Source organism: Euprymna scolopes, chromosome 46 (genome assembly GCF_053919585.1).
Source record: "Euprymna scolopes isolate OS-2025 chromosome 46, ASM5391958v1, whole genome shotgun sequence".
In the NCBI taxonomy this organism is placed as follows: domain Eukaryota; kingdom Metazoa; phylum Mollusca; class Cephalopoda; order Sepiida; family Sepiolidae; genus Euprymna; species Euprymna scolopes.
Window position 1 is genome coordinate 31,314,720 of NC_136527.1, and position 24,195 is coordinate 31,338,914.

The 24,195-nt window shown below is 31.1% G+C and overlaps 1 long non-coding RNA gene across 1 annotated transcript; it reads right to left on the bottom strand.

Annotated features, from left to right (window-relative positions):
- Positions 1-268: 268 nt before the first annotated feature.
- On the bottom strand, positions 269-12,085 carry LOC145270493 (uncharacterized). The gene is made up of 3 exons (XR_013865397.1): positions 11,969-12,085; positions 5,777-5,962; positions 269-2,513 (listed from the first exon to the last, which is right to left on the bottom strand). It is a non-coding gene; the product is annotated as an uncharacterized LOC145270493 (long non-coding RNA).
- Positions 12,086-24,195: the final 12,110 nt, after the last annotated feature.

The following is a 24,195-nucleotide window of genomic DNA, read 5'->3' on the forward strand; positions in this document are numbered from 1 at the left end:
GAATGTGCTTTCTTTCTCGTATGTGTTTTCAGATGATGCAACAAATTTGACATCCATGCAAAAGAAGAACCACATACCTTACAAGAATGTGGTTTGTCCCTTTTTTATTTTACTTCAGTAAGTTTTAAGAGATCAAGGGGCTCCCTCTGGAGGTAACACTTGATTCTGTTATGATATAAATTTTAAGCCAGTTGCTCCTATCACAACCGGTAGATTATTTCTTTCTTTGAGAGACCATGTCGTTTTTAGATCACTTTTTAGGTCCTGATATTTTGTTTATCTTTTCCCGTTCTGCTCTATTAAGGCCGAAATCATTTGGGACTGTGACATCGACAATGAGTGCAGTTCTTTCGGGCTTGTTCCATATAATATCTGGTGTAATAGCCTTGTCTTTTACATATCTGCCCGCCTGTATGTCTTTGTCATAGAACACGGTCACTTTTCTGTTTGATGTTATTGGTGGTTGTTCATGTTCCCAGATATTCGGCGATCTGTCAAGTTGCATCTCTCCACAGATCTTCCAATGGGGGTACTTGCATACTTCGTTGTGACGAGCAGTATAATGGCCATCTGCCAATAAGATTACACATGCAGACATTAGATGGCTTGCGCTTTCATCCGCTGAGTGACAAAACCTACACTGGCCATTTGTTTGTAGGCCAGCCATTTTTAAAATCCATTTGTGAGTAAGCCTGAATCTTGCCCAGCTACAATAAGTCTTTCTTCATCAAATCGAAGTCTCCCACTCTTAAGCAACTGGAGTGAAGCATCCTTGTCTATGTACGCCTGCTTCAGCTCCTCTAAGAAATTCGCTGCCCGCTTATTTTGTTTCTATCCTTGTTTTCTTGTCTCTATCTCTATTTTGGTGCATGTTTTTATTCTTGCAATATGTATCGCTGGTTTATCGTGTATATCGACAGTGTTCTCCGCTATGACTCCTCCAAAGTTTTCAGCAAGCTTTGTGATTGAGGTTTATTGAGAAAGATGATCATGATGGTCTTTCACCATCTCAATTGTCATGTCTGTTGAACTTTTAATATATTGGTCCATGCTTAATATAGTGGCTCGATATGCATGGTTGAATTCAGCGAGGCTTAAGCCACCTTTTTTTCGTGGTAGGTATATCCTGTCCATGCATTAATTTTGGTATGTTACCTTATATAGGGATAGTTGTTTCCTGGTCTTTGTATCGAGCCTGTTTATGTTATATTGAGGCCAGTCTGTAATACCGAAACCATACGTGATCACAGGTATTGCAAGCTGGTTTATAGCCGTAATTTTGTTTTTGGGGTTAGTTCAGATTTGAGGATATTTTTCAGACGTACCGTATATTCCTGTTCTGCCCTACGTCTCATTTTTCCATGTTACACATTTATGTTTTCCTAAATGCCGAGGTAGTTGTATGTGGAATCCTCTCTCAAAACTTCAGTGAGGCTGTCATTAACCGAAGATGTTCGGATGTTGTTTTTTCTCCCTTTTTATTGTGCATTTAGCACAAACTTCATGCAGATATTCTCTAAGAACGTTTTCACAATTTCTATCAGGGAGACAAGGTGTCCCATGTATGTGTTTTCATATGGCTAATCAAATGTGACTTCTGTGCAAAAGAAGAGCCACATATGTCACATGTATGTGATTTTTCTCCCGTATGTGTTTTCATATGACGCAGCAAAGTTGACTTCCATGCAAAAGAAGAACCACATACTTCACAAGAATGTGGTTTCTCTCCCGTATGTGTTTTCATATGACTCCACAAAGTTGACTTCTGTGCAAAAGAAGAACCACATACTTCACAAGAATATGGTTTCTCTCCTGTATGTGTTTTCACATGACTCAACAAGTTTGACTTCAATGCAAAAGAATAGCCACATACTTCACAAGAGTGTGGTTTGTCCCCTGTATGTGTTTTCATATGACACAACAGGTTTGACCTCTGTGCGAAAGAAGAACAACATACTTCACAAGAATGTGGTTTGTCTCCCGTATGTGTTTTCATATGACGCAGCAAAGTTGACTTCTCTGCAAAAGAAGAACCACAGACTTCACAAGAATATGGTCTTTCTCTCGTATGTATTCTCATATGATTCAACAAATTTGAATTCCTTGCAAAAGAAGAACCACATACTTCACATGAATGTGGTTTCTCTCCCGTATGTGTATTCATATGACTCAGCAAATTTGACTTCCATGCAAAAGAAGTACCACATACTTCACAAGAATGTGGTTTCTCTCCCGTATGTGTTTTCATATGCCTTAACAAATTTGACTTCCATGCAAAAGAAGAACCACATACTTCGCAAGAATGTGGTTTGTCCACCATGCTTGCTTGCATGATTCCACAAAAAGTATATTCAAAGTATGTACAATGGAGTGTATGATGATAGGCAGGCTTTTGTATTAAAACTTTTCAAAATTCATATGAAGGAATTTATATTTATTTTGAAACTTTTAATCAACCAACGAAGAAAGATCATTCTCATCAATTAAGGGATTTCTTTTCATTGTTGTAAATTCTGGAAATATAAAATAAAATTACAAAATACACTTCATGTTGTTAAAAGTTTATCTATTACGTTGATTTTTTATTAAAAATATCAAAAACATTTATTATGAATGAAATTCAAAAGAATTTGCATAGTCTTATGCATTACTGATTAGGTTACAAAATTACTGTATTTCTTTTTTCAAATATTTTACTAAAAATCTTCATTCAGGATAAGGATTGATTATTTGGAATCTTCATACAAAAACTGTTCTCATCTTGTGTGTCATTTACACAACGTTACTGTTCCCTCCGATCGTATTCAGTTGGAACATTTCTCTTGAATTGAGAAATCTGTACAGAATTCTGAATGGAAGCCTTTATTTAGTATTTGAGTATAGCATGCGTTCTCATGTTGTTAGCGATTACTGAGTACATGTGCGACATAATTTCTAATTCTATTTGCAATCTCACTGAGGCCAGAAACTTCGACATGCAGGAATTAGTAACTTACAACTAAATTTTACAAAGTACTGTAACCATAGCACCACGGGTCCTAGCAGACAATCTTTGAAACTATTTTCCCTCTAGATGTCACAATTTTTTAATAATAATAAAAAAAAAATATATATATATAGTGGTACAAAAAGGAAAGTCCGCGCTTATCCTTTTTTCAAAATCCACAAAATTAAGCTAATTTATTTGAATGTAACTAAATAACTTTTTAAACAACCAGCATCTCATTTGATTCGTTTTTTTCTATGATTTTCATGTCTGACTTTTAATTGAAGTATTCTAGTGTTCACATCAATTTAAAAAATTAACTTCTAATTGAGAAGGCAAAAAAAAATTCCGCACAATGGAAAATTGTTTTTTAATATAACGATAAGACATTAATATAACAATATTTCAACAGAAACCTAATGAACGAGTTAATATTTAGTAGCATAGGACTTCTGCAATTTGACAGCCTGAACAATTTTGGGTATTTTTTGAGTGTACGGAAATACTCTGGTAAAATGGCATCCCACTTCTCTTTAAGTTTTGTCCAAAATTCTTTCAGATTTGAAAATTTATTAGTGTGTAGCTGTTGCCTGATGTAATACCATACGTTTTCAATAGAATTGAGGTCTTGGGATTGTGCAGGCCAATCTAATTGCGGAATATCATGCACTTCAAAGAAACTCTTGACATTGCCAGTTGTGTGAATGAGAGCATTATTCTGCACGAAGATTATCAAATTCCAACGAAAGTATTTTTTTAGAAAATGCTCAGTGAAATAATTAATTTTTTTAGAAAATGATCAATCAAATTAATTAAAGCATTTTTAGAAAATGCTCAATCAAATAAATTAAAGTATTTTTAGAAAATACACAATCCAATAAAATAAGGTATTTTTAGAAAATGCTCAGCCAAATTAATTAAGGTATTTTTAGAAAATGCTCAATGAAACGAACTAAATTATTTTTAGAATATACTAAGTCAAATTAAATAAATGATTTTTAGAAAATGCTCAATGAAATTAATCAAAGTATTTTTAGAAAATGCTTCATCAAATTAATAAAGATAGTTTAGAAAATGCTTAACCAAATTAATTAAGGTATTTTTAGAAAATGCCCAGTCAAATTAATTAAAGTATTTTTAGAAAATGCCTAATCAAATTAATTAAAGTATTTTTAGAAAATGCTTCATCAAATTAATAAAGGTAATTTAGAAAATGCTCAAAAAAATTAAAGTATTTTAAGAAAATGCTCAATCAATTAATTAAAGTATTTTTTAGAAAATGCTTAATCAAATTAATTAAACTATTTTTAGAGCATGCTTAATCAAATTAATTAAAGTATTTATATAAAATGTTTAATCAAATTAATAAAGGTAGTTTAGAAAATGCTTAACCAAATTAAGGTATTTTTAGAAAATGCTCAGTCAAATTAAAGTATTTTTTAGAAAATGCTTTAATCAAATTAATTAAAGTATTTTTAGAAAATGCTCAGTCAAATTAATTAAAGTATTTTTAGAAAATGTTCAATCAATTAATTAAAGTATTTTTATAAAATGCTCAGTCAAATTAATTAAAGTATTTTAGAAAATGTGTAATCAAATTAAAGTATTTTTAGAAAATGCTCAATCAAATAAATTAGGTATTGTTAGAAAATACTCAGTCAAATTAATTAAAGCATTTTAAGAAAATTCTCAATCAAATTAAAGTATTTTTAGAAAATAAACAGTCCAATTAATTAAGCCTAATTAATGCCTCTCATCAAAACTGAATCTCTACCACTTTGTAGTGTTGAAACTGTGCACCTAGGATTAAATTCCTCAGCCTTTCTTTAATGCATATACAGCTTGCCATCTCTGTCTAGCCTATTGAACTTGCTTTCATTACTAAAAATCACTTTCAACTAATATGAAGTCATATTCTTCATTGCATCTGATGAAGTCGAGAGGGCGCTTTCTGTTCTGTTTCAGAAAACATTGGCTTGTGTTTTGCGAACACAGCCTTGCAAATAGAATTTCGTCAATCTTTTCTTAACTATAGAAAATGAAACCCTTTTTAACACGATTACACTTTTATTGAATTTGGGGAGCCGTTTCAAATCTGTTCCTTAAACTATGAATCTTGATAGCATTATTTTCTCTGTAAGAAGTAACTCTAGGACGACCAGATTTAGTGGCATCACGAACACTGCAAGTTTTTAGTGCTTTTGCATAGTCACTCATACCGTTTTCTAATCACAAGTCGATGCATGTGTTGTAAATGTTACGTTGTATAACAATTAGTGATGCTTTGTTAACATTTAAACTGATTTTAAGCTCATTTGTTGCTGCATAGTTTTTGCCTCCTCGATTTTACGGTATTTTTTTTTTAATTGATGTGAACACTAGGATACTTAAATTAAAATCAAATATGAACAGGTAAAATTATAGAGGAATGAATAGAATTAAATTATGTATAAGGTTGTTTAAACTGTGACATTCAATTTAGCTTAATTTCGCAGTTTTTGAAAAAGATGACAAGTGCGGACTTTCTTTTTGACGGCACTCTATATATGGATGTATAGACACTTTACTACATGCGTATATATATATTTATATATATATATATATATATATATATATATATATATATCATGTAAAATACTATACTACGTATGCTTAGCACCGTAGATTGGGGTGACTAATTGTATAATTTATATTTTGGGTTACTGGTTACATATTTAAAGATATTATATATTATTATTGTAGTATTATGAGAGATGTTTAATGGTATTAACCCCACGTGGCATCACATACCTTGGAAAGTAAAAGAGACAAGAGTTTATTTCCTTGGTGTCACGTATTGAAGGTGCACAAATGCAAACTCACACATGGAAGCTGGTAACAAACGCACTGAATGATGGGGTCAGTTTGTCAGAATTGGAATCATCAGAGATGAAAGGCCAACTATTTCACACACGGAGGTGTCAGAGGTGAGTGCAACTGCAAAGAAAAAGGCAAAAGATTAAAGAAGTCAGTCGGCAATCAACGTCGCAAGGGCATGGCTCCATCTATCCATCTTCTGCTCAACACTCTTCAGCTCTAGCTGGGTGTGCAAATATGATGCCATAAAGAAACAAAAACTGTGCAACATACATTTTGTTTGGTACCGTTTTTTGACCAGTTATTCTAACAAAGAATAATGGAGCCTCGAGAAACTGTAAACACATGATAAAGAAGGATCTTGTGAAGTTTAGGAAAACAAAAAAAAACCCATAAGATAGATGACATTTGATTTTTTACCCTTGTGTTATGCTCGAAATATATATATATATATATATATATATATATATATATATATATATATATATATATATATTATTCAATTTTCATCCCAAATAAGGCACAGTGCTACTTTGAAGTAGGGGGCTACTATTGGGGAAATACTTTGCTGGGACATTATGAAGGCAGATGGGTAGTAGGAGATGTTTATTCACATTATACTTGAACTTCTGCATATCAGTACAGTTGGGAAAGCAGAATCCCAGAAGGGAGTTCCAAAACCTGGAGTTCTGGGGAAGAAACTATTGAAGTAAAAGGCTTTCTTACACCTAGGGATCTCTACTGTAAAGGGGTGGGACTTAGTTTAGTTGCTTGTCGGGTTTGTCGGGGGTAGTCACGTCGAGGAGGTACAAATGATTATATATATATATATATATATATATATATACATGTGACGCACATAAGATAACAAAAACAGATATATATGCTCAAAATTTTTAAAGCTTATTTTTTCTATCTTCTGTTTCTTAAAAAAATTGATTTTAAGTTGTATTGATATATTGTTCTTTCGTCAGTAGCATTTGCTATTGTTATAATGAAGCAGCAACTGTTTTAAAATTTTGTGCAGAGGACTTCACTATTGAAAAGGCAGTGGGGTCAGTAACAAGATCAATAAGAGGGGAATCTTTTCTTCAGAAAATAAACAAGTGACCCAGTCAGACGATTCCTATTCTCATGTTAAACAATGAAAGTTTAACATGGGTCGAATGTGAGAGATCCCTAGAGGACTACTATGGAATTGTCGCAATCACTAAGAAGCATATTGTTGAATTAGCAAACGTGAGACAGGGTAGGTTAGAAGGGATACAGTACTAAATGTAAAGGATAGTTAGATACGCAAAAGGCGCTTATAGGTGGATAGAGCAGAGAAGCAGACTAGTCAGGGATAGGGAGGTGAAGATGGTTGTGATTAGACATGAGCCACAGGATCTTCCAGTAGCTTATCAGAAAGCCCTAGCAAAAGTGAAATGGAAGACTTGGCTCGATGCAAGCCAGCAATATGAAAACGAGCCCATGGAGGTTTTTCACACGATACAGCCGATTCTACTTGGGGCTATGAGTCCAGAGGTAAAAGAGAAACTAAATAGTGAACAGGGGACTAGTATTTCAAATGAGAGAGAAGGAAATAGGCAGATAGAAAATGAAATGTTACTGTTGTGAAGAGGTACGCCACGTACAGAGATTCTAGAAGAAGTCTATCCAAGGAAACGAGGGTGCACTGTTTATGTGATGTCCGTCGAATGAAACAAAGGCAAAAACCAATGCACATAGTCGGTAACATTGTTGTATCATTTGGATTATTTAGATTATTGTTCTCATCTTAAATGTTATTTTTACAATGTTTGCACAATAAATAGCACTCAAGATGAGAACAGTAGTCTTAATTATCTAAATAATACAAAGAATCATTCCCCATCTAAAAATTCAGAACCGTAATATTGTAATTTGTTTAAAAATCATGGTTATTTTTTAATTTAATCAAAGTTATTTGTAAGGTTTGTTAAATGTATTTTGGAGAGAACTTAAAAATACAACATAAGTTTCTTTAATTATAAGAATTCTGTAAACAAACGAACAGAAAATTTGATAACTGCATTTCCAAATAAATTAAAATGAAAACTCTTTGGTATACTTACGTGTGTAAACAGTTTCTAATACACCGATCCCTCAGATTGAAACAAAAAATTTAATTAAAGAAATGAGAAAAAGCAACTGAATGTCAAAAAGGCTAAAAAAGGGCTTAATTCGCGAAATTTGACTGAAAAAGTGGATGTTTCTAAAATGGGGGATCGCTTTACTATAACTTTGTATTAGAAACAGAGCACAACTTAAAAATGGTAAATATTGATTTCTTTTTGTGATAATCTGGTGGATTAGTGACCATTAGATAATAATCCGTCGAAATTAAAAAAACAAATAATCCGTTAAAAATTAACAAAAAAAAAAGATAACAATAAAAAATACACAGGGTGTGTACCACTTCCATACATGCATTCTTCTTTTACTTTAAACTTTTGAATCAGTGAAAAATTTATCAAATATTTTTTTTAGTAAACGATAAATAAATTGTTTTGGTCTACATCAAGAATATTTCCAACCCCCCACCAAAAAAATCTTTACACTGATGACTTTTAAAAGTTTTTCAAGGGTGCTGAAAACGAATTTAAAAGTGGAATGGAGAAATAGTTTTCATGATATGAAAAATTTACTTTTTCAAAAGTGGGGGATCACTTTTCATTATAAATTTAATGTAAAATGAGCATCCACTTTATGGCCACCTAGTAAAGTGTGCATTTCTTATTTTTAATTTTTTTAAGTCAAAGGTTTTTTTGTTATTGTTTCGGCACAGCTCCTGCTCCCCTCTGCACCGCCAATGTAAACACAGAATTTTTGTGAAATGTTAATCAGTACTCTGCTCGATAAATATCAGTATGTTACTTACAGAAAAAAACGGATAATTATGTTTTTGTAAACCGCTCATGAAAACTTTATTCTTTTAGATCAATTAAAAAGCATTAAAAACTATGTAACACACAAAAACTGAACTACATTTAAAAACTTTCTTATTTAAAAAGTGCGCTAAAAATTCCTCCACAATGTGACAAATCACTTTACTAGGTACGGACAAAATGAATGCCGATGCTCAACATGTATAAACATTTTGACTCCTTCCTTTACTTAAAAATTAACCAAAAATCAAATTTTCAGTATTTATCAAATAATGATCGCAGAATATAATAAACTAATTATTTTTTATTAAAATCTTAGTGGAAATGTATTATTTTGTTTAAACAAAAAATACCTTTACTAAAGTTATGATCTTCACTAGTAAATAAAAAAACGCAAGAATTTATTTTTGCTTTTTTATATAACATAAATAATAAAACATCGTAATTTGTAACAATAAAATAAAAATAAAATAATTTTTACAGGAACATCACGAAAAAAGCCCCTAATTCTGATGAATACTATATAACTCGAAAAATTAATTTCTCGAACTACCGATATTACCATTGAATTAAGCATTGCTTATTTAATATTTACACACAAAGAAATTATAATTGAAAAAATATTTCTACATTTTTTTTTAAACTACAGATTTTGCATAATTTTTATATGCAAGATTTTAATAATTTCCTTGCTCGCAAGAATGTGAAACTTTCGGCGTAACATATTTTTTATATAATATTGAACAATAATTAAAAAAAAATTAATTTAAAACAGGAACGTACAAAAATAATTGAATAAAAAAATGCAAAAATTAATACAAATGTCCAGAAAAGAAATGTACGGATGCATGACGGGGGGGGAGAACTTTCTCCCTTTTAATTACATGACGTCATTTTCACAGTCTTTCGACAGCCTGAAATTTTTGGCCTTCGTGATTTTCGTCTTAAAATTTTTTTAGTTTGTTGCGTTTTGCGAACGCCAGAATCACTCGATTTTTGGGCTAATTAATTTAAGTTTTGTACAAACAAGGTGTTTTTTTTATTATTTAATTCAATACGTTAGGACTTTACTTTTATCTTTGAAATAGACCCAGAAAACTAATAACTTAATTTTTAAAAGATTTTTACAATGAATATAATTAACTTCCAAATTTAGCTGAATTGGGTAGCTCACTGTGAAAATCTTTTCATAACTTTTCTTTTTTTCATGTGCACAAATATGTTTTCCTTTAGGAAATTAACTTTAGTTTCTAATCATTCAAATACAATCAAAAAGTAGTCGAAAACATACAAAAAATTATGATAAATCGGCTTTCAAAACTTGGTCCCCCGTTTTTGTCCCCTATTTTTGATCGTACCTACACTTTACACTCTGCACACGTGAACGCAGGAACCGAAATTACATACACAAATACAATGATGCGTTGTGATATTTACTTTTCACTTACAGAAACTAAAAAAAATGATAATTTTTAAAATAAATGTGAGTTCTCTTTGGTCTGCACGTATGCGTAATCAGGTGACTTACGTCATTATAACTGATTATACAAAGAATCCATTATAACTGATTATACAAATAATCCATTATAACTGATTATACAAATAATCCATTATAACTGATTATACAAATAATCCATTATAACTGATTATACAAATAATCCATTATAACTGATTATACAAAGAAAATAATCCATTATAACTGATTATACAAAGAACATAATCCATTATAACTGATTATACAAAGAAAATAATCCATTATAACTGATTATACAAAGAAAATAATCCATTATAACTGATTATACAAAGAAAATAATCCATTATACCTGATTATACAAAGAACATAATCCATTATAACTGATTATACAAAGAACATAATCCATTATAACTGATTATACAAAGAAAATAATCCATTATAACTGATTGTACAAAGAAAATAATCCATTATAACTGATTATACAAAGAACATAATCCATTATAACTGATTATACAAAGAAAATAATCCATTATAACTGATTATACAAAGAAAATAATCCATTATAACTGATTATACAAAGAAAATAATCCATTATAACTGATTATACAAAGAAAATAATCCATTATAACTGATTATACAAAGAACATAATCCATTATAACTGATTATACAAAGAAAATAATCCATTATAACTGATTATACAAAGAAAATAATCCATTATAACTGATTATACAAAGAAAATAATCCATTATAACTGATTATACAAAGAAAATAATCCATTAGAAAAATATTAATATTTCCAAAATTATTAATTTGCGATGGATACGGTTTTCAGATTCTGTTTCAACACACCGAAATCTACAAGAAAAATATTTTGTTTTCTATGTTAGAGTTCATGCTTTTTCTAAAATTTTACCCAAAAATGTTAGCAATTCTGTATGTGAAAACGCATACAGAATTGGCCATCATTGACAACATAAAGAATTACGTATTGAACGTTTTTTTTTTAAGTCAGTATTGAAAATAACATTAAATAAAAAAAAAGATGAAAATAAAAAATACACATACGTGCGCCATGTAGTAATACTTACGTTTTAGTTTTATAATCTGCTTTCGATTAACTTTATCTGCTTTTATAAAGGAAACGATTTTTTCTTTAGCAATAATCAAGTTATTTTTTATGTTTAAGTCAGTATTGAAAAAAAAAAACAAAAAAAAAACAATCGACAGCGAAAAATGTTCAACAATAAATCAACATTTTCATTAGGATTATTCGTTTAGTAAATGTAGTTATCTCCCTTACATTTTGAACGTATTCTGCAAATGCGCAAAAATCGAGACTAAATTCATGTAGTAATTCTTACGTTTTTGTTTTATAATCTGCTTTCGATTAAAATGAACACCCACTTTATAGCTAACTAGTCAGGCAAGCATTTTTAAAAAAATTTTTTAAGCCAAAAGTTTTGTTTTTTTTTCTTTCGTTCTGATTCCATGTTTCAATAAAGACACAGAGACATTAAAGAACAAAAATCAAGAAAAATGTTATCAATTCTGTACGTGAAAGCACATTCATAATTGGCCACCACTGATAACATAAAGAATTACGTATTGACCTTTTTTATTTTTTTGAAGTCAGTATTGAAAACAAAATCTGATAGATAATTCGATAATAATCCGATGAAAAAAATGAAAAAAAGATGAAAATAAAAAAAATACACATACGTGCGCCATGTAGTAATACTTACGTTTTTGTTTTATAATCTGCTTTCGATTAACTTTATCTGCTTTTATAAAGGAAACGATTTTTCAAATGTGATTGACTTTACAAACTCAAGTTAACATTCAAGATGACGAACCGAAGAGCAAGTTCGCAGAAAACAAAATTGAAGAGGAAAAATAAAAAAAAAGAAATCATTCCGAAATAGAGCCGATCTATTTAGTGAATATCACGGATAAAATTAATATTATTTTATTTAACATTTTAATATTTACATGAGAGAGAACAGATTACAAGTTTCATCTTTATTAATTCTCTAATTCGTTGCACGTGCAATTTAATGGCGGAAACTGACAGGTGGACATAGTTTTGAAAGCCGCCTGATCGTATTTGTTTAAATTTTTTTATAGAAACAGATTTATTTATTATCGAATTCTTTTATAGATTTCTAATTTTTTAAATTGTGTTTGAAAGATTAAAATATGAAAAATACACGTGAAAAAAAAAGTTATAATGAAAAATGTTTTTACGGCGGCTTCAGAAACTGACAAATTCAGCTAAATTTAGAAGTTAAATAAATTTCAAAGATAATTAATAAAGTAAAGTGTTAAGATATTGATACAAAAAAAGCTTAATTACCCCCAACACCACCACCTCCAAAGCGAGAGTTTAGTAAAAGATCAAAACAAGTGACAACAAGTCGCGCATAAATTCTACAGAAGCCAAAAAAATGGCAGAAAGTTAATTTTATTTTATTACAAGGAAGGGGGGGGGGCAGGTTTTGCCTGTTCGAAAAATACGATTAAATATAATATTTTAATTTAATTTCAGATTTCCTATATTTTAGTGTCGTGATGTCAGAAGTAATAAAAAATATTAGGGTGTCATCAGCTAGAATCGAAACCAAAAGTAAAAACTGTAGTATTCAAAGCTGATGACGTTACCACTGTACAAACATAACACGCATATGAACTGATTAAAAATAAACTAAGATGAATGTACAAAATGTACAATGATTTCTTTTTTAATTCTGACCCTATAGAACTCACAGAAATAGTGACAGGAACTGACTGAAGAGTTACTAACTTGACTCCGTGTTTACCTATTCATAATCGAGGTCTATCAATTTTTACGATCGAGGTTGCAGGTGCAGGAATCTCTTGAAGTCGAAAGTAGTAGAGTATCTGCAGGACCATTAAATGTAAATTTAACAAGATCACTGGTTAATAGAAGGTTTTCATCTAGGCACATCCTCACATACATAAAATAAAAATATAGAAATAACTCCGGCAAATAGCGACACTTGACAAAGAACTCGAAACCACTGTATTAAGATAAAAACTAGAAATAACAACATTTATTTACATGTTAGGAATAATAATTCGAATCGTTCAAACGTAAACGTTTTCTTGTAACGAGTGTTCATTATGCAAACTTGAAATGAATGTGAATGTTTTCTGAGAGAAAAACTGTCATTAAAGCATGTAAACGAAACATTTGTGATAAATTTTATCATTAAAACCACATTAAATATTTTTTAATATTATAATTTGTGAAAATATTGAATGAATACTGCTTATCGTGAAATATTAAAAATATTTTAATAATTATAATTTTTTCATGAAAATATTGAATGAATACTGCTTATCGTAATGTTTGTAAAATATTAAAACTATTTTTATAATTATATTATTTTTTTGAAAATATTGAATGAATATTGCTTATCGTAATGTTTGTGAAATATTAAAAACATTTTTATAATTATATATTTTCATGAAAATATTGAATGAATACTGCTTATCATAATGTTTGTGAAATATTAAAAATATTTTTATAATTATATTTTTTTTCATGAAAATATTGAATGAATACTGCTTATCGTAATGTTTGTGAAATATTAAAAAATATTTTTATAATTATATTTTTTCATGAAAATATTGAATGAATACTGCTTATCGTAATGTTTGTGAAATATTAAAAACATTTTTATAATTATATTTTTTGTGAAAATATTGAATGAATATTGCTTATCGTAATGTTTGTGAAATATTAAAAACATTTTTATAATTATATTTTTTGTGAAAATATTGAATGAATACTGCTTATCGTAATGTTTGTGAAATATTAAAAATATTTTTATAATTATATTTTTTCATGAAAATATTGAATGAATTCTGCTTATCGTAATGTTTGTGAAATATCAAAAATATTTTTATAATTATATTTTTTCATGAAAATATTGAATGAATATTGCTTATCGTAATGTTTGTGAAATATTAAAAACATTTTTATAATTATATTTTTTGTGAAAATATTGAATGAATACTGCTTATCGTAATGTTTGTGAAATATTAAAAATATTTTTATAATTATATTTTTTCATGAAAATATTGAATGAATTCTGCTTATCATAATGTTTGTGAAATATAAAAAATATTTTTATAATTATATTTTTTCATGAAAATATTGAATGAATACTGCTTATCGTAATGTTTGTGAAATATTAAAAATATTTTTATAATTATATTTTTTCATGAAAATATTGAATGAATACTGCTTATCGTAATGTTTGTGAAATATTAAAAATATTTTTATAATTAAATTTTTTCATGAAAATATTGAATGAATACTGCTTATCGTAATGTTTGTGAAATATTAAAAATATTTTTATAATTATATTTTTTCATGAAAATATTGAATGAATACTGCTTATCGTAATGTTTGTGAAATATTAAAAATATTTTTATAATTATATTTTTTCATGAAAATATTGAATGAATACTGCTTATCGTAATGTTTGTGAAATATTAAAAATATTTTTATAATTATATTTATTTTCATGAAAATATTGAATGAATACTGCTTATCGTAATGTTTGTGAAATATTAAAAATATTTTTATAATTATATTTTTTCATTAAAATATTGAATAAATATGGCTTATCGTAATGTTTGTGAAATATTTAAAATATTTTTATAATTATATTTTTTCATTAAAATATTGAATAAATATGGCTTATCGTAATGTTTGTGAAATATTAAAAATATTTTTATAATTATATTTTTTCATTAAAATATTGAATAAATATGGCTTATCGTAATGTTTGTGAAATATTTAAAATATTTTTATAATTATATTTTTTCATGAAAATATTGAATGAATATTGCTTATCGTAATGTTCGTGAAATATTAAAACCACATTAAATATTTTTATAATTATATTTTTTCATGAAAATATTGAATAAATATTGCTTATCGTAATGTTTGTGAAATATTAAAAATATTTTTATAATTACATTTTTTCATGAAAATATTGAATGAATATTGCTTATCGTAATGTTCGTGAAATATTAAAACCACATTAAATATTTTTATAATTATATTTTTTCATGAAAATATTGAATGAATATTGCTTATCGTAATGTTTGTGAAATATTAAAAATAAGACATTAAAATATGAAAATATCGAAAAATTTTAAATTGTATGTAATCGTTATGGAACCAAGTTCTCCGAAAAAAAATATCAAGTATTTTTTTTGGTAATATCCACTGAAAACGTATGGTGGTTATATGAGAAAATACAACTGTTTCTTTTCTGTGCCGTATCATGATTTAAATGTGTATGTCTCGTCTAAATAACTAACGATGAATATCTAATATGGCCGACCAAACGGGTGATCATAAAGTCAGATCGAACGTACCGGAAAACGAAATTAGACCAAATTGACAGCTGGCTTTTTTTTTTCTTTTTTCTTTTTTTTTTTGCTTGAACTTTGCGCGCGCTTTTCGGATTATTTTGTTATGTTTTATTTTCTTGGTGTATATATATATATTTTAATTTAAATGTGTATGTCTCGTCTAAAAATAAAGCTGTGTACGCATAGCAGTATCAGAATTTTTGTAGGAATTTTTGACACCCCTAACACGAAACTGCGAATACAATATAAAAATCTCGTAATTTCTCTGTTAAAAGTGGGTTATTTATTTTCTTTATGGATTATACTTCCAAAATAAACTATTACAGTTGTTTTAAAAGTAATAAAAATATTTTTATTTTTTTTTAAAACAGTAATGAATTTTCCGAACTCAATATTTTTCAATTTTTAAACTCAATATTTTTAAATTTTTAAATTTTAAAAATCTATCAAAATTTTTCTATTGATTCTATTTTTACGATATTTTCAGGGTCAATGTGAAATTTTATGTTCTTTCCAATAAACCGAATATAATATTTTAGACAAACGTTTTTTTTTTTTTTATTCACGGTCCCCCCCCCCATCCCAATTTTTAAGTGTCTATTACAAAGTAAATACTTAATTTAGACCCGGATAAGTACATAATTATTTACTCACAAATTGAAGAGAAAAGGTCAATACATAATATATTCAAATTTAAAAAAAGACGGACATCGTGTTCTTGTAGAATTTTACCTGTAAAGTTTGAAGTTTAAAACCTTTTTTTTAAACCACGTTATTTGTTTTTTCTTTTTTCTTTTTTTTTTTTTATGGAACCTTGGTCCTTGCTCCTTTAATTGCAAAAAAAATTAGGGCTTGAATTACATTTTTCCAGGAGTTATAAGCTTGGAAAGACAGGGGGTCGAATAATTCACGCCTCCAATTTTGTAAATGTCTAATAATAATTAATTTAGACTCGGATAAGTACATAATTATTTACTCACAAATTGAAGAGAAAAGGTCAATACATAATATATTCAAATTAAAAAAAAAACGGACATCGTGTTCTCGTCGAATTTTACCTGTAAAGTCCGAAGTTTAAAACCTTTTTTAAAAAAAAAAACATGTTTCTTTTCTGTGTCTTATGTTATACATTAGTACATTAGGGGTCATTTCGAGTTAAAAGTTTATTTACTGCACCCATCTGAACTAGAGAAAATCATGATTTAAATGTGTATGTCTCGTCTAAATAACTAACGATGAATATCTAATATCCCTGACCAGACGGGTGATCAAAAAGTCAGATCGAGCGTACCGGAAAACGAAATGAGATCAAATTGACAACGGGCTTTTTTTCTTTTTAATTGCTTGAACTTTGCGCTTTTCGGATTATTTTGTTATGTTTTATTTTTTTGGTGGATTTTTTTTGTTGTTTTTTTTTGGGGGGGGGCAGAGATTATAGTTATAGGTAATTCTTAACAACAAAATTGGTGCAAGTCCAGATTAGCACTTGTAAACAAAAATGAATACCTTTTATTTTATTAAATAAAAAAAATACTCGATGAGAACACGAACACGACTGTTTTTTTATTTAATAATGATATTTTTTTTATTCAAACGTAACAAATAAAAATTTCAATTTTGCTTGAACTTTGCAGTTTTCGGATTATTTTTGATTTTTATTATTATTTTTTAGCCGGATTTAACAAACAGACAAAACAAAACAAAAACAATTTTGGTACTTATGCACTTATGTTACCGTTATGTTTTATGATTTAAGTGCCTTCCCCACTGTTTGAAGTGTTTCTAATGTTTTTACCTATAACTATAATCTCTGACAACCCCCCCAAATATCCATCAAGAAAATAAAACATAACAAAATAATCCGAAAAGCACAAAGTTCAAGCAAAAAAAGAAACACAACATTTTAATCGTGATTTTCTCTAGTTAAGATGGGTGCAGTAAATAAACTTTTAACTCGAAATCACCCCTAATGTACTAATGTAGTAACATAAGAAACAGAAAAGAAACATTTATAATGTGTAAACAGTTTAATTTTCTCATATAACCACCATACGCTCTCAATGGATTTTTAAATATTGAAAGAATACTGCTTATCGTAATGTTCGTGAAATATTAAAACTATTTTTATAATTTTTTTTTGTGAAAATATTGAATGAACATTGCTTATAGTAATGTTCCTGAAATATTAAAAATATTTTTATAATTATATTATTCTTTCATGAAAATATTGAAGGGATACTGCTTATCGTAATGTTTATGAAATATTAAAAATATTTTTAAGGTATTTTTTTAACATTAGGTTCGTGAAATAATAAACATATTTTTAAGGTTGACCTGAAAATAAAATAACTCTTCTTTTTCTTCCCTATCCCGAATTACCTCCCCTGTTTCTCTCTCCTTCTGGGAGACAGTAGTAGCAGCGATCGGCTATCTTTCTTTTCCCTTGTTTTTTTGTTTTTTTGTTTGTTTGTTTTATTTTGCCGGCTCTCTTTTTAGCTGAATAAAGCTTTATACAAGCTATATAAATCTTCAGTCTCATTTCGTCATTCATCTACACAACAATTTATTCAGCCAAAAAGTAAAAGATGGAAAAATATCTGAAACCAGACCGACTAGATGTGGACGCCAGTAAATCGGACGTGGCAGACAAATGGCGTCACTGGAAAAAATCTATTCACATCTTTCTTGACGCGGTCGGCGAAACGCAGCAGACTCCGCTAACAGACAGACAAAAACAACGTTTACTAATTAACCTTGTCTCTACAACTATATTCAAATATATATCGGACATGGACAATTACAACACTTCTATGGATACTCTCGAAGCTGTGTTCGTGCAGCCTAAAAAATACTATATTCTGCAGACATTTACTGGCTACTCGTCGTCAACAAATGGACGAAAGTGTAGACCAATATTTACAGGCCCTTAATAAACTCACCAAGAACTGCGAGTTCCAAGCCGTCACAGCTACCCAGGCGAGGCATAACTACGTCAGAGACGCCTTCATCAATGGAATTTCTTCCAATCATATACGACAGAGACTCCTGGAGAACAAGAAGCTGGATTTAAGCATGGCGTATGACCAGGCTTTAACTCTCGAAATGGCGCAAAAGCAATTAACCTCATACACCCTACAGAACTCTCTGAATGCAGCTGCCTCCACTGTCCATACCAAAGTTATAGAAAGTGATGACCAGTCTGAGTGTGGTGAGGGACGCACTATAGCTGCTGCCTCGGGACAAAAATGCTTCTTATGTGGGAACCCGAAACACGATAGATTTAGGTGCCCTGCCCGAATCTCCGTTGTCAAGAATTGCAACAAGAAAGGACATTTTGCTCGTGTCTGCCGATCCGCTTCAGCAGCCGCTATAAATCACGGTGAGTCGATTCTTGCTTCTATCCCATCTTACAATTTTACAGAGAGTCTATCTCACTCATCGTTGTGTGGTAAAATTAAGGGCAAGTCTGTTAATATACTCATTGATACGGGAAGCTGGGATAACTTCATTCATCCTGATAAGGTGAAAAGGCTGGGACTGTCGACCATGGCAAGTTCGAGAAATTTTTTTATAGCTAGCAGTTCGCATTCGTCCTCTACTCTCGGGCATTGCATAGTATCCCTCAATCTGGGCGGAAGAAAATATGATGATGTCAAACTACCTGTTATGGCCGACTTATGCTGTAACGTCATCCTCGGGCATAATTTCCTACGCCAACACTCTTCTGTGAAAATACCTTTTGGAGGACCGCTCCCCCCTCTTACGATTTGTGGATTGGCAGCAATTAATAATATCCCTTATCCTTCTCTGTTTAATATGTTGAAGCGATACGATTATTAATAAAATTGTTTTTTTACATATGTTGAAGCGATACGATTATTAATAAAATTGATTTGTTTACATATGTTGAAGCGATACGATTATCTCCATGGCGAGCTCAAACGCTTGCGATATCCCCTGATAACCACAAGAAAAGACTCGTAGTATATTATTCCCTGACAATAAACAGATTTGCTCTTCTAGGCGCTTATCCCCTACGTCGGATAGAGGACATGGTAAACGAGATTACTGGTTATAAAGTATTTAGCACTCTGGATTTAACCAGTGCGTATCACCAGGTTGCCATCAGACCAGAAGAAAGAAAATATACTGCAATCGAAGCTGCAGGGAGCCTCTACCAATTTTGTCGGATACCTTTTGGAGTGACCAATGGGGTAGCTAGCTTCCAGCGAGTTATGGATGACATAATCAAGCAAGAAAACCTCAAAGGAACTTATGCCTACATTGACAATGTCACTATCTGTGGCCAAAACCAGGCAGAACATGATAAGCATCTGAAGCAGTTCATGAATAGCGTGGATAAGTACAGTTTGACACTGAATAAAAACAAATGCCACTATTCACTTAGCTCAGTGAATCTGCTCGGATATACAATAAGCAGTGGTTCAGTAAGACCCGACCCCGACAGACTCAAGGGATTGGTGGACCTCCCTCTACCTCTAGACCATACTTCACTTCGGCAAGCTATGGGGATGTTTTCTCACTACTCCAGGTGGATCTCAAACTTTTCAGAAAAACTACATCCTTTAACTAGGGTAACCCACTTTCCCCTCAACAGGGAACAAACGGATGCCTTCAAGCATCTGAAGAAAGAAATTGCAAAAGCATCCCTGGTAGCCATAGACTCAACTCTACCATTTAAGGTTGAAACAGATGCTTCAGAACATGCCATCGCTGCCTCGCTCACCCAAAACTGTCGTCCTGTGGCTTTCTTTTCTTGGACTTTAACGTCTGCTGAACAGAAACAATCTTCAGTTGAAAAAGAGGCCTACGCTATCGTAGAAGCCATTAAAAAAATGGCGACACCTACTACTTGGAAAGCATTTTAAACTTGTCACGGATCAAAAATCTGTTTCTTTTATGTTCAACCCCAAAAGCAAGAGCAAAATAAAAAATGAGAAGATCACAACATGGAAGTTAGAACTCGCCTGCTTCAGCTACGACATAACTTATCGTCCAGGAAAACAAAATGCAGTTGCGAATGCTCTATCTCGAATTTGCTCAGCCACAATTTCTATCGAGAAACTATACGCTCTGCACAGGGATTTGTGTCACCCTGGAGTAACCCAAATGGTGCACTTTGTTAGAAGCAAGAATATGCCATACTCCGTAGATGATGTAAGAGCGGTAACCAGATCATGCCAGATCTGTTCTGAGATAAAGACTAGATTTGTTAAAACTCCGCCTCAAACGTTCATTAAGGCAAGTCAACCCTTTGAAAGGTTAAGTATAGACTTTAAGGGACCTTTGCCAACAAATTCTCGAAATAGATTTTTGCTAACTGTAGTAGACGTATACTCGCGTTTCCTTTTTGCTTCCCCTTGTGCAGATGTCTCGGCAGCAACTGTCAAGAAACACCTTACCAGTCTATTTTCGGAAATCCTTCATAAATACATTCGGATCGAGGCACTGCTTTCATGTCCGACGAACTCAAGGAATTCCTTCTCTTTCGGCGCATTGCTACCAGTCGAACAACTGCATTTAATCCACAAGGCAACGGGCAAGTGAAGAGATATAACGGAATCATCTGGCAAACAGTTAGCCTGGCTCTACGTCGAACAATCTCCACATAACTAGCTGGGAAAAGGTGCTAGATGTAGCACTACACTGCATACGCTCATTGCTCTCTACCGCCTCCAACTGCCCCCCCCCATGAACGTCTGTTTAATTTCCAAAGGAAATCTGCGTCTGGCAATTCTATACCAACTTGGTTAGCCAAATCAAAATCTGCGCTCCTGAGATGCCATGTACGTGGAAGTAAATATGAACCCTTAGTTGAGACAGTGGAAATTCTGGATGTCAATCGAAACTATGCGTATGTGGGACTTAATAATGGGCGAGAAACGACAGTGTCACTACGTCATATTGCACCACTTGATGACGAAAACAACTATTCACAGCCGGAACTACGGAGGACCCTATCAATCTAGCCTTGATCATCCTCCTCCACCAAGCGTCACTAAAAACTATGCTATTAATACTCTGGCAGATATCGAAAATTATACCCCTGAAACTGGCACTCTTACATCTCCTCGCCGCTCACATTTGGATGATTTGCAAAGAACTTCCCTTGAAGATGCTGATGCATTAAATCCCAGACGCTCGTCTGGAAGAACCTTGTCATACTGGACTTTCTTAGGCGGCGGAGAATGACCTGAAAATTGTTTTTCTTCCCTACCCCGAATTACCTCCCCTGTTTCTCTCTCCTTCTAAGAGACAGTAGTAGCAGCGATCGGCCATCTTTCTTTCCCTTGTTTTTGTTTTGCTGGCGCTCTTTTTAGCTGAATGAAGCTTTATACAAGCTATATAAATCTTCAGTCTCATTTCGTCATTCATCTACACAACAGAGGTATTTTTTTAACATTAGGTTCACCTCGACAATTCACTTTAAAATTCACTGGCCTTAATGTTATATGCACGCGCGATAAACAAATCTACTTCTCTGTGACCGACAGTGCCACCTAGCGGAAGCAAATCCACTTTTTTTCATAATCGAGAAATTAGTAATATGCATGTGTATAAGCCAAAACAATTACGACTTTACTTGCTTGAGTAATTTTATGTTAAGAAATTTCAGAATAGACATCCTTAACCTCCCCATATAAAGAACGGCTTTCGGAATAGACAACCTCAACCTCCCCATGTCAATTCTGGAAATTCTTAAAGGAATGGCTTTTACAATAAACATTCCATTTAATGGGGAGGGGGATATTTGCCCCAAATGTAACTGTGATATTCATTGCCAGCATACCCACCCGCAAATACTATATTTAAAAAAGTGGGAGTTGGCAGTCGCAGAGAAGTAGATTCATTTATCACACGCATACATGGAAGCCAGTGAATTATAGTGCATAATACAGGTTTTTATATCCCCAAAAATACTCTACAAAATTTAAATGATATTTTCTCATTCAGCATAGTCGAAAACATTTAAAAGTCATAATTTAAAAAAGTTGTGGTGTTATCATCAATAAAAAAAAGCAACCAGAAATTCATGCGTTATTTTTTTCTTTAGTTCTTAAAACTTTATATTGTAGGTCGATTTTGGAATTGGAAAAATATAATTCGAAGGAAGTTGCTAGACTAAGCACATTATCTACATTTGTCCTCTGAATAAAATAATAAGATATTTTCGTTTTTAATTTATTGTGAAGGGGACAAACATAATATCTAAATTTTACAAATGTTGAAAGAAATGAATTTCTACAGTTAAATTAAATATTGAAAGCCATTTTTCTATTTTATTTGACATGTAAAATAATTTTAATTAAATCTGTTAAACTGTATTTTTAAAATTTAAAAAAACTGATATTTCAGGTTCCTGTGGAAAACCGTGAATATTAAAAAGATCAGAGAGTTAAAAGATGAGTTAAGTTTCTTGTGAATATGGAGTCAAATAACAGACAAAATTTCTTTTATTATTAATTTTCCATATCATAATTTGTATTATTTTTTTTCTTTTTTAATTAGTCTTTATTCTACGAAAAACCAATTTTAAATTCCTAAAACTAAGTTGTTTTTTTAAATCTTAACTAAATCCTTGAAATTAAAATTCACATTTTTATTCAATATTAACAGATTGTAAAAGTTGCCGTACACAAAAAAAATAATTACCTTTTAAATCATAATTGTTTCAGTTCTTTTATATTTTAATATGTAAAAAAAAACAAACTAAAAAACACACAAAAAAATCGGTCCGGCCAAAACAAAAACAATGATTTCTTTTGGCAATATCTTCTTTATTCACCTATAGTGGCCTAAACGTGATACTAGATGCAAGAATTGTTTTCAACACATGCGACGCCTAGCATTTCCCAAATAGTTACGCATCTGGTATTGGCTAGCCTCATTGTTTCACTTTGGGGTTACGTAGCCAACAAATATATATATATATATATATATATATATATATATATATATATATATATATATATATATAATTTGTTCTCTTCTTTCTGTTTATGTGCTTATTATTTATTATTATTAAACGTTTGCTTTTACTAATCTTTTACTTTTACGTTTTTTTGTTACGAGTACTTTTACGTTTATCACTCTTCTTGCATATACGTGTGTGGGTGTGTATGATCTTACGTATCTTACGTGAAGTCCACTGCTATATGTGTGTGTGTTCTCATTCTTACAGTTTCTTTTGCCTTGGAAGGTTTCTGAGACGCGTATGCACAATGTAGTTTGAACATACCTGGTTGCTTTGGCAAGCGGATGATATCTTCTGGTCGCTGGTCTGCCATCTTGCTGGGGAGTGGTACTTACTGCTGCAGACAGATTCATTAATGAACAACAATATGGGATTTGAAGCTTCAAATTTTTATTCAAGGCAAGCCTATCATCTCGGACCCTGATTGTCCTGAGGGACACAATTTTCTGTCTGCTTCATCTGCTGCCTAGACCAACTCCCAGCCCATGTGGTCGTCAATCAGAAGCTTACCCACAATTCCCGTATCACCCCTTACTTCCAGGTGCATTCTATCAAGGTCGT